Genomic DNA, 1,824 nt, shown 5'->3' with positions numbered 1-1,824 from the left:
AGGAGGAGGAGGGATGCGGGGAGGAGGGCTGCGGGGAGGAGGGCTGCGGGGAGGAGGGCTGCGGGGAGGAGGGCTGCCGGGAGGAGGAGGGATGCGGGGAGGAGGAGGGCTGCCGGGAGGAGGGCTGCCCCGGAGGAGGGCTGCCGGGAGGAGGATTGCGGGGAGGAGGGCTGCGGGGAGGAGGGCTGCCGGGAGGAGGAGGGCTGCGGGGAGGAGGGCTGCCGGGAGGAGGAGGGCTGCGGGGAGGAGGGCTGCGGGGAGGAGGAGGGCTGCGGGGAGGAGGGCTGCCGGGAGGAGCCCCGGAGGAGGGCTGCCGGGAGGAGGGCTGCGGGGAGGAGGGCTGCCGGGAGGAGGAGGGCTGCCGGGAGGAGGAGGGCTGCCGGGAGGAGGAGGGCTGCGGGGAGGAGGGCTGCGGGGAGGAGGGCTGCCCCGGAGGAGGGCTGCCGGGAGGAGGAGGGCTGCCGGGAGGAGGAGGGCTGTGGGGGAGGAGGAGGGCTGCCGGGAGGAGGACTGCGGGGAGGAGGATTGCGGGGAGGAGGATTGCGGGGAGGAGGGCTGCGGGGAGGAGGGCTGCGGGGAGGAGGGCTGCCGGGAGGAGGACTGCGGGGAGGAGGGCTGCGGGGAGGAGGGCTGCGGGGAGGAGGGCTGCGGGGAGGAGGGCTGCGGGGAGGAGGGCTGCGGGGCCTGCCCGGGGCCGCGGTGTGTCCGGGGTCTGTCCCGGGCGGAGGTCTGTCCGGGGTCTGTCCGGGGCCGAGATTTGTCCGGGTCTGTCCGGGGACGAGGTCTGTCCGGGGACGAGGTCTGTCCGGGGTCTGTCCGATGTCTGACCCGGGCGGAGGTCTGTCCGAGGTGTGTCCGCGGCCGGGGTCTGTCCGATGTCTGTCCCGAGCCGCGGTCTGTCCGAGGTCTGCCCGGGGTCTGTCCGGGGTCTGTCCGGGGTCTGCCCGGGGTCTGTCCGGAGCCGCGGTCTGTCCGATGTCTGTCCGCGGCCGCGGTCTGTCCGGGGTCTGTCCGGGGTCTGCCCGGGGTCTGTCCGGGGTCTGTCCGGGGTCTGCCCGGGGTCTGTCCGGAGCCGCGGTCTGTCCGATGTCTGTCCGCGGCCGCTGTCTGTCCGGGGTCTGTCCGGGGTCTGTCCGGGGTCTGTCCGGGGTCTGCCCCTCCGAGGTCCGCCCGCCCGGTCCGGCCGCGGCCTCCCAGCGCACTCCCGGGGCCGCGCGGCGCCGAGCGGGGGGGCCGCGCCGGCCTTTATAGGGCCGCTCCCGTCGACGTGGGGCCGCCGCCTTCCTGCCTCCTCGGCGAGCGGACGCGCCGCGGGCTGGGGCGGAGGGGACGGCCCGGCCCGCCGCGCCCAGGCCCCGACTCCCCGCCCGCCTCCCGCCCCGCCCCGCCCCGCGCCTCCGCCCCTCCGGCCCCGCCGCCGCCTTCCCCGCCCCTCCGGCCCCGCCGCCGCCGGGACTGGACCAGGCGCTGGGGACGCGGCGGCCGGGCCGGGCCCCGAGCACACGCTGCTCCCCCCCGCGTCCCGACCCCCCGCAGCCCGGCCCGGCTGGAGGACTGGAGGTGCGGGCGGGACTGTCGGCCTCGCCCTGGTCTCCGCGCCCGGGCCGGGGGGTCGGGATCCGAGGGCGGGGATCCGGGGGTCCGGGGGCGGGGACCGGGCTTGGGGGCCGGGGGCGGGGGTCCGGGGCCCAGGAGTCCGGGGTCCGGGGTGCCAGGGGCGGCGGGCCCGGGTCCAGGGGTCCGGGGGTCCGGGGACGGGGATCCGGGGGACCAGGGGCGGGGGTCCGGGGGCCGGGATCCGGGGTGCCAGGGGCGGCGGGCCCG

This window comes from Vulpes lagopus, chromosome 10 (assembly GCF_018345385.1).
Source record: "Vulpes lagopus strain Blue_001 chromosome 10, ASM1834538v1, whole genome shotgun sequence".
NCBI lineage: Eukaryota > Metazoa > Chordata > Mammalia > Carnivora > Canidae > Vulpes > Vulpes lagopus.
Note: the sequence above shows the minus strand (reverse complement) of the source record.